The 15,852-nt window shown below is 41.3% G+C and overlaps 1 protein-coding gene across 14 annotated transcripts in view; it reads left to right on the top strand.

Annotated features, from left to right (window-relative positions):
* The first annotated feature begins 4,774 nt into the window (after positions 1–4,774).
* ATF7IP2 (activating transcription factor 7 interacting protein 2) overlaps positions 4,775–15,852 on the top strand; it is a 94,966-nt gene continuing 83,888 nt past the window's right edge. For 5 of the 14 annotated variants that reach the window (XM_054455155.2, XM_054455163.2, XM_063654649.1 and 2 more), the window contains exons 1-3: positions 4,787–4,896; positions 5,905–6,045; positions 6,133–6,249. The gene's annotated coding sequence lies outside the window, so the exon portion shown is untranslated. Of the gene's footprint in view, positions 4,897–5,904; positions 6,046–6,132; positions 6,250–15,852 lie in introns of all 14 variants that reach the window. The other 9 variants (XM_054455161.2, XM_054455165.2, XM_063654651.1 and 6 more) reach the window with 7 other exon arrangements.

The raw sequence follows: 15,852 nt of genomic DNA on the forward strand, positions 1-15,852 counted from the left end.
CACACACACAATAACTGTAGAGACAGGGTCTCTCTATGTTGCTAAGGCTGGTGTATGTTTGTTTTCAAGCTAGGAATGTTCATGATAGGTTAGAGAAAAGGTAGAATAAACTGGCATTTTGTAGTGCCAATATGGTAATCACACTAATAGCCCCTTAGAAAATAAAATAGTAACAAATGTTTATCGAACACTTACTATTGGTTAAGTACTCTATTGAGCACTTTACATGAATTGAGTCAATGTAATTTAATTCATGCAATAATTCTAAATGGTTACATTTTTACTATGTGTTATGTATTGTTAGTAATTTCATTTTATATGTCAGGAAACTCAGGCATGGAGAAGTCTATTAATTAGGGTTCAGTCATGGAAAAACGAAACTACTCCAGATATTTCAAACATAATGGTATTTAGTACAGAGAATTAGATACTCATAAGTTTGTAAGGTCTGGAGGAGCTACTGTCACATTGGTTTTCTTTCTTTTTTTTTTTTAGATGGAGTTTCATTCTTGTCACCTAGGCTGGAGTGCAATGGTGCGATCTCGGCTCACCGCAACCTCTGCCTCTGGGTTCAAGCAATTATCCTACCTCAGCCTCCTTAGTAGCTGGGATTACAGGTGCCCGCCACCACGCTTAGCTAATTTTTGTATTTTTAGTAGAGACAAGGTTTCATCATATTGGTCAGGCTGGCCTCGAACTCCTGACCTCAGGTGATCCACCTGCCTTGGCCTCCCAAACTGCTGGAATTACAAGCGTGAGCCACCACGCCCAGCCTCACATTGGTTTTCATTTGTGCTGCTGCCTCTGTGGTCCAGAGAATAAGAAGGGTGCTGCTTCTGCTGCCCAAAGGGCAGAAAAGTTCAGGAAACCACTGTTGTCACAGCTGCCTTTAAATAACTTAGACAGGGACTGGTGTGAAAGAAAGCCAAAGCCTAAGGAAAAAACCCACAGTAACATGTATCTCTGCCACTTTTCAAATTTCAGGAAGTGCATTCCACTGGGTAAAACACACGTGAATCCAGAATACAGGAGGCAAGGGCTCCTGGCAAATGTAGCTCATAGGGTTTCCACCTCGCCTTAGGGAGTGCTGAGAAGCGTGTAGAATGAACGTTTGCATTTGTTTTCTATTGTTGCCATAAAATGTTACCACAAACGTAATGGCTTAAAACGCTACCCACTTATCTCACAGTTCTATATAGAAGTCAGAAGTACAGTGGACTCAGCTGGGAACTCTGCTTAGGGTCTCAATAGGCTGTCAGCCAGCTAAGGCTCTGCAGAAGAATCTGCTTCTGGGTTCATTCAGGTCGTTGGCAGTACTACTTTCATTCTCAAGGTTTGCTTGTGGTCCCTCTCATCTTCAAGTCAGGAACCATGGGCTGAGTTCTGCCTGTGATTTGAAAATCTATGACTTTCCTTTCTGCTGCATCTGTGTGACTTGTCTTTTGCCTTTAGGGATTCACGTGATTGCACTGTACTCACCAGGAAAATCCAGGTTAAGTCCTCCATCTTAAGGTCAGCTGATTATAACCTTAATCATATTTGCAAAGTCCCTTTTGCCATGTAAGGTGACTTATAACCATAAGACACACACTAGGAGACAAAGATCATGGGAATACAAATTCTGCCCACCACAATCCTCAATGGAAGAAAACTAACAAACAAGAAAGCATTCCAACACAAAAATCTAAAGAATTTACTCAAGATCATTGATATTCTCAGCTTTATTAATTTTAATAATAATAGTTACTGTACATCAAGTGTCTACTATAAGTCAAGAAATGTACAAGCAACTGTATCTGTTATTATGTTAAGCATTATTTATTTTAAAAAGTCAAACAGCAAATTGAGAGACTTCATAGTACTTCATATAGCACATTATGTGAATGAATTTATTTATTTATTTGTTGAGACGGAGCCTCACTCTGTCACCAGTCTGGAGTGCAGTGGCATGATCTTGGCTCATTGCAACCTCCTTCTTTCAGGTTCAAGCAATTCTCCTGCCTCAGCCTCCCAAGTAGCTGGGACTACAGGTGCGCACCATCACGCCCAGCTAATTTTTGTATTTTTGGTAGAGACGGGGTTTCACCATGTTGGCCAGGATGGTCTCAATCTCTTGATCTTAAGTGATCTGCCCACCTTGGCCTCCCAAAGTGCTGGGATTACAGGCATGAGCCACCGCACCCAGCCAACGATAAACTTTATTAACATAATGTCCAGTAAATATCAATTATTATAATTTTTTTATAGAGATGGGGTCTCGCTATATTGCCCAGGCTGGTCTCAAACTCCTGGGCTCTAGCTATCTGTCGGTCTTGGCCTCCTAAAATGCTAGGATTACAGGTGTCCACCTGGCCTATTATATTACTATTGTTAAAATGAAATACAAGATATCCTAGTATCTTAAATAGACATAACAAAATGCTAGGATTACAGGCATGCGCCTGGCCTATTATATACTATTGTTAAAATGACATACAAGATATCCTAGTACCTTAAATAGACATAACATTTCTAAAGGCTAGTTACTCACTGTTAACTGAATTAAGTCCAAATTCCTTATCTGACTGCAACTTACTACCTCCCACTCCCTCCCACACTATCTCTCTTAGCAACCCTATAATTATTTTCAAAATCATGTTCTAGAACAACAAAAAATGTGCAAAGATTAGGATTGTTTTACATTTTTGCTAATTTCCTTAATGTCTAACTTAATACAGTAAGACTCTATCTTTCTTTTTTTTTTTTTTTTTTTGAGACGGAGTCTCACTCTGTTGCCCATGCTGGGGTGCAGTAGTGCGATCTCGGCTTACCACAAACTCCACCTCCCAGGTTCAGTCGATTCTCGTGCTTCAGCTTCCTGAGTAGCTGGGATTACAGGCACGCGCCTCCATGCCTGGCTAATTTTTGTATTTTTAGTAGAGATGGGGTTTCATTATGTTGGCCAGGCTGGTCTCGAACTACTGACCTCATGATCTGGCTGCCTCGGCCTCCCAAAGTGCTGGGATTACAGATGTGAGCCACTGCGCTTGGCCTCTCTCTCTCTTATCTAAGACAGTCTCTTGCTCTATCACCCAGGGTGGAGTGCAGTGACACTATCACAGCTCACTGCAGTCCCTAACTCCTGAGCTTAAGCGATCCTCCCATCCTCTCAGCCTTCCGTGTAGCTGGAAGGATGCCGCTAACTTTTTATTTTTACTTTTCTAGAAAAGTGGGGGTCTCACTTTGTTGCCCAGGTTGGTAGTTAGATTCTCATGTCTGCTTCTGTATTCAATCTGTAGCAATATCACACGTCAATTTTCCAGAGGCTTCTAGAAAATTCCCTTGACTCTCCTGACTCAGAGAATGAAAAAAGCAAAATCATCTTTATATTATTATAAAAATAGTACAATTATAAAAATAGGATTGACATTAAAGATTACCCCTAGATCCCTGGAGCATATTTGGGGAACTGGCTGGTTGGAGTATGTTATTCCGTTGATGACCTAACCTAGATTGTCCAGACTCGCCTTATTTTTCTCCTAACTGGAAGTGACAAGGCAGGCAGCTCTAGCCTCATGACAAGCGTGGTGGCTCACGCCTGTAATCCCAGCACTTTGGGAGGCCGAGGCAGGTGGATTACCTGAGGTCGGGAGTTCATGACCAGCCTGACCAACACTGAGAAACTCCGGTCTCTACTAAAAATACAAAAAAAACTTAGCCAGGCACGGTGGCGAATGCCTATAATCACAGCTACTTGAGGAGGGGCTGAGGTAGGAGAAGTGCTTGAACCCGGGAGGCGGAGGTTGTGGTGAGCCGGGATTGCGCCATTGCACTCCAGCCTAGGCAACAATAGCGAAACTCTGTCAAATAAATAAATAAATTAATTAATTAATTAAAAAGAGGGCATTATGGATCTAACCCGCTGTTGTATTTCCTGTACTTTCTACATAGTGGGCATTCAGTGACCAGCTGTTGAGTGAGTTCATGGCATCCAAGTGCACAGCCACCTAAGGCATTGGGCCTCATGAAATCACAAGCAGCCAAGGCTGGCAGGTTCCCAGGACAATTTAGCAAACTCAAGGCTATGGTGCGGGTGGGTGCAGTGGCTCTTGCCTGTAATCCCAACATTTGGGGAGGCAGAGGTGGGCGGATCACCTGAGGTCAGAAGTTCAAGACCAGCCTGGCCAACACAGTGAAACCCCATGTCTATTAAAAGTACAAAAATTAGCCGGGCATGGTGGTGCACACCTGTGGTCCCAGCTACTCGGGAGGCTAAGGCAGGAGAATCGCTTGAACCTATGAGATGGGAAATGGGGGTTGCAGTGAGCTGAGATCACGCCACTGAACTCCAGCCTGGGCGACAAGAGTGAAACTCCGTCTCAAAAAAAAAAAAAAAAAAAAGACTACGGTGCTCGGACCAATCTCCTGCGTCGCAAAATTTAAGGAGTCGTCAAAAAAATAAGATAAATATTTTCAAACAATATTAAAAAATTCAAATCAGAAACTACCGATCGGGGTGAGGCATTGTTTTTGTAAATAAGGTCTTATTCCTAATAAGTTTCGAAAGTCTAAATCTTCACACGAGTCACTCAAAAGAAAGGCCCAGCTCAGGAGCCTGCATCTGCATTATGGCGGGTAAGCCCCGGTGGCTGACCGGAAGAAGCACCGACGGAGGCGAACCCCAGGCGCCCCTCAGCCTACTTCCATTTCCCCTCACGACCCTTCGCCCCGCCCACTCTAGCTGGCTGTGCCTGATTGGCTGGGCTGCCGCACATTCGCGCTGCCATTGGTCCATAGTCAGCTGGGGGTGGGCGTAGGGAGACCTACTTCAGCAGGTCCTGGCTGGCCCACCATTGTTAACGGCTGCGGTTGGAAGTGGCTGTGGGGATTGCTGCGGCTGGCGCGGCGCCGCTCTAGGTACGTTGGGGCCGGGCGAGTGTCCTGCGAGAGCGGCGATTGGCGGGGTGGCGGCTCTGGGAGCGTCGGTCGCCTCTCTGTGGGCCGGCCTCGGAGCGCCGGGCCGACCGGACGTTTGCGGCGAGGCTGCCCTGACTGAAAAGCGCCCGCGGGGCCGTCTGACCGGGCCGGGAATAGGCCCCTGAGGGGCAGACGGGCGCGTCTGCACCGTTTTCGCAGAGGGGTGCTGGTGAAGCGGGAGTGGTGTGCGGCCCTAGGTCCGGGCGGCCCTGGGGTTGGGGACTGCGGAGGGAAGTGGTCCGTGTTTTTTGTCCTGAGGGGTAAGTGAAAGCTCGCTCTTGTCCGGAATGCTTTCAGAAATTAACGGATAAATCTCCACCTCCACCAACTTTAGTGTCCCATTGCCAAATTTTCTTGAGTCGTTTTAATCATCTAATGAAGCCAGGTGCCAGAAGGCAACCGGATCTCGACAGGCGGCCTTGAAGTTTGTTAAAAAGTAGGGACCAGAGCATCAGGAAACATACAAAATTCTGAGTAAAATGCTGAAATCCCGTACCTCAGAGCTTGCCGGTGTAGGGATGGTAGGATTTAAGGAAGACGATTTCCTTAAGGTAGAAGTTCGTTTTTATGAATATGTTTTTAAGAAAGTTCCATCTTATCGCCCTTCTCTAACCAATTTTCTCCAAGTTTGGCAAGCAAGTTTGAGAAAGAGAGGACGCAGTAATTATTTTTGCTTTATTTCTGTTAAAACCTTACCGCACTTAAGGAAACGGGCTTCTACGTTTCCATGTTTCTGTGTTGAAAATGAAGTTTCTAACCACGTGTTCCTTCCTTTAAGACACAACGGCTTTTTCTGCTCTGAAGACTTGTATATGGTTAATATGTATAGAAGAGGACAGTTGTACTGAATAGTCCACATTAGAAAAATTATGTCATATTCACTTAAATTGTTATTCTAGATTGCGACTTAATACTGTTTTTATTATGATCTTGTCATATTTATTGTAGCCAGTAAATGACCTGCGACATAACTATTTGCAAAACAAATGGGGAAGACCAAGATAAGTTATATCACAGGAAAGCAATTGAAAATGCAAAAATGAATCATCTGAATGAAGGACTAATAACACTGAATTCAGCTTTTGTGAAGTATGCCTTTCTTCTTAGCTTCTTTATTCTGCAATACATTTGTAGAAGTGTTGACTCCGATCTTAATCAAATTTACTTCACTCTCAGTCTTATCTGCAGATATGTACAGACCACATCCTAAGATTGACTTCTGCCTCAACAGAAATACATGAGCCGGTGCCTTATTGGAAATGATTTGCGCGTTTTAAGAACTGGTGTATATAGGTACATCTTGAATGTTCTGCTTTCCTTGCCTTATGCCTGTACTTCACCTCAGCCTTCAATTCCATTGTGTTTCCTTGCTACTTGATATCTTGAAATCTGGTACGAAACTACTGCATGATCCCTGCACCTTTGCTTCTGCATATATCATAGCTCTCTTATAGTGAGCGTGCACAATCTATTTCATTTGATGTAATCAAAGTTTAAATAATATATTGGATAGTTAAAAATAAAATACAACTTTAAATGCGCAAGAGTATTAGTTCTCATTGTTGAGCGAGATAATATGAAATACCAAAAAATCGTATTCTCTCATTCTATGTCATAGTCTATTTTACTTCCCCCCCCCCCCCCCACCCCACACACACACTGCGGTGACTTATCTATCTCATTTATTTTATTTTATCTTATTTTTTTTTGAGGCAGAGATTTACTCTGGCTCAGGCTGGAGTGAAGTGGCGCGATCTCGGCTCACTGCAACCTCCGCCCTCCGGGTTCGAGTGATTCTCCTGCCTCAGCCTGGCAAGTAGCTGGGATTATAGGCGCCCGCCTAGTTTTTGTATTTTTAGTAGAGATGGGGTTTCACCTTGTTGGCCAGGCTGGTCTCGAATTCCTGACCTCAGGTGATCCGCCCGCCTCTGCCTCCCAAAGTGCTAGGATGACAGGCACACTAGTCTTAGCGCCCGGCCTATCTCATATTCTTATATCATTTAGATAATTATTTTGCATTACAGTAGACTAGGATAGTTTTTTATCTTCATTTTTACCAGTGATGGGACAGATTGGAGTCAGCCAGTATCTAGAGAGAAATAACCATGACTTTTTGGAGGAAAGGGAGATAATATATTGGATTTTTTTAAACTTCTGATTAAGCCATGAAATGTTCAGAGAGGTGTTACTGAAGTTAGCCATGAATTATTTAGAGGCATTGTATGTGTCTACTAAATGTGGTGGTAGTTTCCATTAGTATACCTCTGAGGCTCTAGTGTGTACAGTATGCTTATGTGAAATAGCTTATCAGATAGGCATGGCAAAAGTTGCCGAGGCCTTTTTAGTACTCTTTATTAAGGAGACAGTGACTTTGGGAGGCTTTTCAGTACTTGTTATTAAGGAGAGAATAACTTTGGGTGGCTTTCCAGAGGTTTGTTTTTTAAGTGAATATTCATTAAACAGCATTAAAACTACTGTAAGAAAGGCATGTCATTGAAGATATAAAAAATATTTGTAGGCCGGCACAGTGGCTCACACCTGTAATCCCAGCACTTTGGGAGGCCGAAGCAGGTGGATCACGAGGTCAGGAGCTCGAGACCATCCTGGCTAACATGGTGAAACCCCGTCTCCACTAAAAAATACAAAAAAATTAGCCGGGCGTGGTGGTGGGCGCCTGTAGTCCCAGCTTCTCGGGAGGCTGAGGCAGGAGAATGGCGTGAAGCCAGGAGGCGGAGCTTGCAGTGAGCCGAGATTGCACCACTGCACTCCAGCCTGGGCGACACAGCAAGACTCCATCTCAAAAAAAAAAAAAAAAAAAAAAAAAATTTTTTAGTGGGAAATTTAGATAAAGAAGTAGTAGTTCTCTTGGGGCTGTTTTTTTGAGGGGTGATCTTTAAGCTTGATCTTGAAAGAGCATAGACTAGGAGGGAAGGTTAATAATACGACAGTTCTGGTCAATTTGGAAAGTGAAGGTTAGGTTTATAAGAAGGTTCAGTTGATATCTCCAGGAAAAGACAAACTACTGTGAAAGAAAGATAATGTAGTCATGGTAGTCTATCTGGCTATATAGAGAATATTTATAACAATTTAAATATTGATTTAACTGAAAATACAATGAGCTGTAAGAGACGTGTGAGCTACAGAACTTGATCTATGAATGACAGGAGAGCAGACCACAATGCTTTTCACATCCTCCCCTCCTTCCCTTGGGCATAAGACCTGGCTATAGAAAATCTAGCTAATTAGAATAACGTCTTTATAATTTGGAGGGAAACTCTTGGAACTGTGAGTGCTCCCTGTCCAGTGTTACCATCCCCCACCATCCAATTAAAATGTTTCCTCCCCACCTCCAAAAAAATACTTAAGTGAGCTAAATCTTCATCTGCAATTACAGGAAATCGACATGGCTAAAATTTGTAACTCAAGAAATAGTATGAAAATATTTTAAAATACTGAGATTTTAAAAACAAGTTGTTAAAGTGATTGCCATTAGATATTCGGGAGTGCTGGCAAGCAACTGCTTTATTTCATAGTGAGCATTTTATACTGTTACATTGATAAAACTTGAAAAAAGTAATGTCAGAATTCTATTAGCATTCAGGTGATGTGGATGCTGCTGGTCTATGAACCACACTTGGCATTACTTCATGCTCATTATGAGATTAACTGCCACCTGGCCTGAGTTTTGTCATTTTGTTAACCACTATATAACTGTTAAAGCGCCCTATTGCTTCATAATAACTTACCTGTTTTGTGTTTGTGATAGATTTCTTTGAGTCTTAAGACCCTCCGTTCAAATATTGGCTGAAGTATCTGACTTTGAACAAGTTTAGTTAAATGGGTTTTTTTTTTAAATTTTTACTTTTTAAAAAGAGTAACAGTAAAAATTCAGTTCAGTAGATTTTTTTTTTAATTTAATGAGAATTGCTCTTATTAAAGTGTTTATAATGTGTTAAGATACTACCCTGGAGAACATCATTGGAGAACAGAGATGTTTTATAATGGAGAAACCCAATGAAGCAGGAAGAAACAAAACTAAATCAGCACGTACCCATAACTTTGAACTATAAAAGGAAAAAAGATGAAGCTAACTTTTAACCACAAAGATACAGGAAATATGCTATTGCTTGGAAAGTAACATACTTCTGAATAATCTGCAGGTTAAGAAATTACAATGCATCTTAGAGAATATTGGATAAATATCAAATTATAAGGTAGAGTTTTTCAAAACTTGTGGGCTCAACTAAAGTAGGGCTTAGAGGAAAACTTACAGCTTTAAGTGAGAATTTAGAAAAAAAGGTAATAGGCTGGGTGTGCTGACTCATGCCTGTAATCCCACCACTTTGCGAGGCCGAGGTAGAGGAAATAACTTGAGGTCAGGAGTTTGAGACCCACGTGGGTAACATTACACAGGACCCTGTCTCTACAAAAAAATGTTTTGTAAAATTAGCCAGCCATGGAGGGACACACTTGTAGTCCTAGCTACTTGGGAGGCTGAGGCAGTAGGATTACTTGAGCCTAGGATTTTGAGGTTGCAGTGAGCTATGTTCATGCCACTGCACTCCACCTGGGTGACAAAGTGAGACTCTAAGAAAAGGAAAAAGAGAGACTGAAAAATATCTGAGTTTTTACCTGAAGCTGAAGCTGGAACAAGAACAGCAAAGCAAACGCGAAGAAAGCAGAAGGAGGGTAGGGCATGGTAGCTCACATTTGTAATCCCAATGGTTTGGGAGGCCAAGATCGGAGGATTACTTAAGCCCAGGAATTTGAACCCAGCCTGGGCAGCATAATGAGACCCCATCACTATGAAAAAAAATTAGCTGGGTGCAGTAGCATGCACCGGTAGTCCTAGCTAGTCTGGAGAATGAGATGGGAGAATTGCTGAGCCCAAGAGTTCAAGGTTACAGTGAGCTATGATCGTGCCATTGCATTCCAGCCTGGGCCAGAGAGAGAGACCGTGTCTCAAAAAAAAAAAAAAAAAAAAAAATGTGCTGGGTATGGTGGCTCACACCTGTAATCCCAGTACTTTGGGAGGCTGAGGTGGGTGGCTTGCTGGAGCCCAGAAGTTCAAGACCAGCCTGGGCAATAAAAAATTTTAAAAAGACCAGGCACTGTGGCTCCCAGCTACTCAGGAGGCTGAGGTGGGAGAATCACTTGAACCCAGGAGGCAGAGGTTGCGGTGAGCCGAGATCGTGCTTTGCACTCCAGCCTGGGCAACAAGAGTGAAACTCCATGTCAAATAAAATAAGAGGAATATGGCAGGAAATTATTAAATGGAACACTGTATAATAGCAAGCTAGCAAACTTTAAGTACTTTGACAATCTCTTTTTGTCTTTTTTTTTGTATTTTTGTTTACTTTGACAATCTTGATACATGTTTAATAAAATTGATCAAGAGAAAAGAGGAAAACACATCACTAATATCAAGAATGAGGCCAGGTGCAGTGGCTCACGCCTGTAATCTCAGCCCTTTAGGAGGCCAGGGCAGGTGGATCACCTGAGGTCAGGAGTTAAAGTCCAGCCTAGTCAACACGGTGAAACGCCATCTCTACTAAAATACAAAAATTAGCTGGGCGTGGTGGTGCACGCTTGTAGTCCCAGCTGCTGGAGAGGCTGAAGCAGGAGAATTGCTTGAACCGGGGAGGTGGAGGTTGCAGTGAGGTGAGATCGTGCCACTGCCTTTCAGCCTGGGTGACAGGGCGAGATTCTGTTTAAAAAAAAATAAAAAGAAAAGAGGGACAGCACTACAGGTATTACACATACAATTAGAGAATACTATAAGAACTTTGTATTGACAAATTTTAAATTGTGTTGAAATGGAAAAATAGGTAAAATTGAGACCAAAAGATATAAAAAGTATGAATGGTTGTATTATCTTTTTTTTTTTTTTGACGGATTTTCACTCTTTTCCCCAGGCTGGAGTGAAGTGGCAAGATCTCAGCTCACTGCAACCCTCACCACCAAGGTTCAAGTGATTCTCTTGCCTCAGCCTCCCAAGTAGCACCTGCCACCATGCCCGGCTAATTTTTGTACTTCTTAGTAGAGACGGGGTTTCGCCATGTTGGTCAGGCTGATCTTGAACTACTGACCTCAGGTGATCCACCTGCCTTGGCCTCCTAAAGTGCTGGGATTATAGTCGTGAGCCACGGCGCCTGGCTTTTTTTTTTTTTTTTTTTTTTTTAAACTGGAGATGATGTCTCCAGGATGGTTTTGAACTCCTGGGCTGTTTGAGCCTTGGCCTCCCAGAGTGCTAGGATTACAGATGTGAGCCACTGCTCCCAGCTGGTTATACCTCAATTTTAGTTGAAAACCTTTACCACTAAGTTAACCCCAGGCCCAGATGGCATTAGTGGTGAATTATTCTAATATTTAAGGAAAAACAACACCATTCACACACAAATTGTTCAGAGACTAGAAAGACTTTGTAGTTTGTATGAGGTCAGCAAACCTTTGATGTCAACACCCAATAAAAATAGACCCATCTCTCATTAACATTGATATAAAAATTATAAACATAATGTTAGCCATTTATAGGCCAGGCACAGGCCCATAAATTGTCTAATGTCAGCATTTTGGGAGGCCAAGGCAGGAGGATTTCTTGAGCCCAAGAGTTTAAGACCAGCCTGGGCAACATAGTGAGACTCTGTCTTTAAAAAAAAAAAAAAAAATTAGCTGGGTGTGATGGGGGCCCCTGATGTCCCTGCTACTTGAAGGGTCAGGTGAGAGTCTTGTTTGAGTCCAGGAGTTGAGGCTGCAGTAAGCTGTGTTCATGCCCACTGTACTTTAGCCTGAGCAGCAACGTGAATCCCCGTCTCCAAAAGAAAAGGAAAATGAAGTTTTAAAAATGAAACCATTAGGCCACGTGCGATGGCTCACACCTGTAATTCCAGCACTTTGGGAGGCTGAGGTGGGCGGATCACTTGAGGTCAGGAGTTTGAGACCCGCCTGGCCAACATGGTAAAACCCCCTCTCTACTAAAAATACAAACATTAGCTGGGCATGGTGGTGGGCACCTGTAATCCCAGCTACTTACTTGGGAGGCTGAGGCAGGAGAATTGCTTGAACCTGGGAGGTGGAGGTTGCAGTGAGCCGAGATTGCCTCAATGCCAGTGCACTCCAGGCTGGGTGACAGAGTGAGACTCTGTCTCAAAAAAAAAAAAAAAAAAAAGACACCATTGGAAAAATCCTATGGCAGTAAAGGAATAGAACAAAAGGCATGAGACGTAAACCAAAAAGTGAAAGGCAGACATAAATCAAGCTACAGGTAGACCCTGAATTATGATTTGACGTGATTTTTAGTTTATGATGCTACAGAAAGTGATAGGCATTCGGTAGAATATAAATCCTTGAGAAATTCAAGACCAGTATAAAATCAGCTTTGGGTTAAATTATTTTGCTCAATTGTAGGCTAATATGAGTGTTCTGAACATGTTTAAGGTAGGCTTAGGCTTTGCTATGATGCTCAGTAGGTTAGTTGTACCTGTATTAACTGCATCTTTGACCTAGGATATATTCAATTTCTGGTAGGTTTTTGGGGATGTAATACTATTGCAAGTCACGCAGCATCTGTATATCAAAAGTAATATGAAGGCCAGGTACAGTGGCTCATGTCTGGAATCCTAACACCTTGGTAGGCCGAGGATCATTTGAGGCCAGGAGTTTGAGATGAGCTTGGGCACCATAGTAAGACTTTGTCTCTACAAAAAAATTTTAAAATTAGCTGAGTGTGATGGCACACACCTGTAGTCCCAGCTGCTTGGTAGGCTGATGTGGGAAGATCACTTAAGCCCAGGAGTTCAAGGCTGCAGTGAGCTCTGATCTCAGCACTGTGCATGATAGAGAGACCTATCTCTAAACAAACAAAAACAACCAAGCAATGTCAGGTGTGAAAGGATTAAACAATCCCGTGAAATGCCAGAGATTTTCAGGCTGAAGGGAAAAACAGCCTTGGCCTATAGGCTGTTTACAGGAGACAGACTTTGGATTCGAAGATGCAAATAGGCTGAAAGTAAAAGGATAGATGAAGATACAACATGCAAATAGCAACCATAGTAAAGCTATTGTGCCTATACTGATTTCAGACAAAATATACTGAAACAGTATTGCTGGAGATACAGAGGGACATTCTATAATGACAAAAGAGTCGGTGCCTCAGAAAGGCATACAAATCATAAACATATGCACCTACTAAGAGAGCAGCAAAATGTATGAAGCAACTATTGACAGAATTGAAGGAAGAAATGCACAGTTCAGTAATAATTGGAGAATTCAATACAACACTGTCATAACGGATAGAAAACTGAGGAAATCAGCAAGACAAGAGACAACTTGAGCAACACTAAACCAACTAGACTTAAGAGACATCTTTGAACAGTCCACCCAACAACAGCAGAATAGACTCTTTTGGAGTGTATGTAGAACATCCATCAGTATAGTCACACTAGGCCATGAAGCAAACCAACACACTTAAAAGGATTGAAATTATGAAAAAGAACATTATCTGACCAGTGAATAAAATCAGAAATCAGTACTGAAAAGAAACCTGAGATATTTACAAATATGTTGAAATTAACACTCCTAGATAATGGGTCAAAGAAGAAATCATGAGGTTAATTAGAAAATACTTCGAGGTGAATGAAAATGAAGACAAACATATCAAAGGTTTTGGAGGGTACAATTACAGCAATTCTTGGAAAATTTATAGTGATAAATGCTATATTAAAAAAGAAGACCTCAAATCAATCACCTAGACCTTTTAAGAAACTGGAACTAGAAGAACAAACTGAGCCTGAAGTCAGCAGAACGTAGGAAAAAATTAGTGTGGAAATTAATAGAATAGACAAAAATAGAAAAGGAAACCATAAATCATTTTTTTAAACGATCAACAAAATTAAACATTCAGCTAAACTGAGCACAAAAAAGGGAGAGAAGACTCAAATTACTAAAATCAGGAATGAATGAGGGGACATTACTACTGACCTTCTAGTAGTTAAAAAAATTATAAGGGAATACTATAGAATAATTCCAGTTGTATGGTACTCCTTTTAGTAGATGAAACAGACAAATTCCTAAAAAGACACAAAACTACCAGAACTGACTGAAGAAGAGGAAAATCTGAACAAACATAAAGCAGTGGAATTAGGACAAAATGAAAAGCCCCAAATCAGATGGTTTTATTAGTAAATTCTACCAAACACTTAAAGGTACAGTTCTTCAGTTCTTTCAAGAAATAGAAGAGGACAGAACATTTCTGAAATAATTCTGTAAGGCTAGTATATTTGGATACCAAAAGCAGACCCCAACACTATAGGAAAAGAAAACTGCAGAATGATATTTTTTTAATGTATAGAGATGTGAAAATCCTCAACCAAATAATAGTAATTTGAAATTAACATAAAAGGATTATACACCATGACCAAGTGAGATTTATCTCAGGAGTGCAAAGTAAATTTCTCATGCAAGAATCTTTAATGTTAAGTGCCATATCAAAGAGAACAAAGCTACATGATCTTTTTAAGAGATAGTGAAAAGCATTGATAAGATCCAATGTCCCTTCATGATAAAAACATTAAACAATAGGGAAAGTTTGGAACTTCCTTAACTTGTGAAAAAGCATCTGTAAAAAAACCCATGGCTAACATCGTAGTGGAGGATTGGAGGTTTTCCTGCTAATTCAGGAACAAGATGACCCCTCCTAACATTTCTATTCAACATTGTACTAGAGGATCTAGTCAGGAAAATGAAGCACATTTTTTTTCAAATAATAAAAGCATCGAAATTGGAAAGGGAGAAGTAAAACATACACAGACAACATGATTTAATATGTAGAAAATTGTAAGAGATTCACAAACCATTAAAGATAAAAGCCAGTTCAACAAAGTTGAAGGATGGATGATCAGTGTACATAAATCTGTTTTATTTCCATATACTTGCAAAGAGGAATCCAAAACTGAGATTGAGGAAAGCATATATAATAGCATCAAAAAGTAATACAAAACATATACTCTGAAAACTGCAAAATGTTGAAAGAAATTAAATAAGTAAATGGAAAGATAATCCCATGTTCATCTAGCCAGAGGACTCATATATTTTGGATATTAACCCCTGATCAGATGTATGGTTTGCAAATATTTTCTCCCATTTCATACATTGGCTCTTCATTCTGTTGATTGTTCTCTACCTGTACAGAAGTTTTTAAGTTTCATAAATAATTCTAGTGGTCTGTTTTTGCCTTCGTTCCATATGCTGTTGGGGTCATATCTAAAAAAGGTCATTGTGTAGACCAACGTCATGGAGTTTTTGCCTGTGTTTCCAGTAGTTTTACAGTTTTGGGTCTTACATATAAGTTTGACAGGGAGTCTCGCTCTGTGGCCCAGGCTGGAGTGCAGTGGCATGATCTTGGCTTACTGCAGCGTCTGCCTCCTGGATTGAAACGATTGTTGTACCTCAGCCTTTTTTTGTTGTTTGTTTGTTTTAATTGAGACAGTGTCTCACTGTCTCACAGGATAGAGTACTTGATCTTGGCTCACTGCAGCCTCCACCTCCTGGGCTCAGGTGATGCTCCTGCTTCACCTTGTCCCAGTAGCTGGGACAAGAGGCACATGACACCATGCCTGACTAATTTAAAAAAAAAAATTTTTTTTAAGATTTTTGTAGTGACAAGATTTCCTTGTATTGCGCAGGGTGGTCTCAAGCTCCTGGGCTAAAGCAGTCCTCCTGCTTTGACCTCCCAAAGTGCTGGGATTACAGGCATGAGCTACCATGCCCAGCCTACATTTAACTTTGTAGTAATGCATTTAAAGTTGATTTTTGTATATGGTGTGAGATACTGCCTAGTTTCTTCTGCATGTAGATATTCCGTTTACCCAGCACCATTTATCAAAGCAACTATTCTTT

This window comes from Pongo pygmaeus, chromosome 18 (assembly GCF_028885625.2).
Source record: "Pongo pygmaeus isolate AG05252 chromosome 18, NHGRI_mPonPyg2-v2.0_pri, whole genome shotgun sequence".
Lineage (NCBI taxonomy): Eukaryota > Metazoa > Chordata > Mammalia > Primates > Hominidae > Pongo > Pongo pygmaeus.